Source organism: Myotis brandtii, unplaced genomic scaffold (assembly GCF_000412655.1).
Source record: "Myotis brandtii unplaced genomic scaffold, ASM41265v1 scaffold8, whole genome shotgun sequence".
Classification (NCBI taxonomy): Eukaryota; Metazoa; Chordata; class Mammalia; order Chiroptera; family Vespertilionidae; genus Myotis; species Myotis brandtii.
The window spans coordinates 8126510-8127102 of NW_005371219.1; the positions used below are offsets into that span (position 1 = coordinate 8126510).

The following is a 593-nucleotide window of genomic DNA, read 5'->3' on the forward strand; positions in this document are numbered from 1 at the left end:
GGCACAGGCAGCTCCCTTCTCCCCTCTTCGCCCGCGGGCCGCGAGGGCGAACGCGGGTCCGAGCGCAGACGGGCCCTTGTCACTTCCAGCGAAAAAGAAAATACGGGAAGAAGGTGGGGGCAAGCAGCTCGGAGGGTGTTCGCCAAGGGTCGAGCTTAGCAGAAAGGGTTACTTTTGGGGTTTGTGTGGTTTATTTTCTCACGGACGCTCTGCCCTCCACCCCTTTCCCAAGAAAGGACGGGGGGGGGGGGGCAAGTCAGAACATAAATCTTCCAACAGGTCGGGAAGCGCCAAGTCTCCCGGGTCGCAAGAAAACCCGGACCAGCACGTTCATCACCTCCTTGCTCCCGCTGCTGCCATCTTGACAGTTTTCCCCCCTTCGCTCAAGTCCTTTAAAAACACTAGCGGGAGAGAAGAGGGGCGCACAAACCGAGTCACGGGGAGGGAAAAGGGAAGCGCCTGGCCCAGCTCGGAAGCAGATCCGGAGTCACCGGGAAGGCGGCCGCCCCGCTGCACAGCTCCGGCGCCTACCTCGGTTCCTTCCCTTCAGGGACGGGGGGAGAGGACGCACAATCCCGCGCGGGCCCGGGGCA

The 593-nt window shown here is 62.6% G+C and overlaps 1 long non-coding RNA gene across 1 annotated transcript; it reads right to left on the bottom strand.

Moving 5' to 3' along the window:
• Positions 1-176: 176 nt before the first annotated feature.
• LOC106724333 lies at positions 177-593 on the bottom strand. Its single transcript, XR_001360088.1, has 2 exons — positions 532-593; positions 177-401 (listed from the first exon to the last, which is right to left on the bottom strand). It is a non-coding gene; the product is annotated as an uncharacterized LOC106724333 (long non-coding RNA).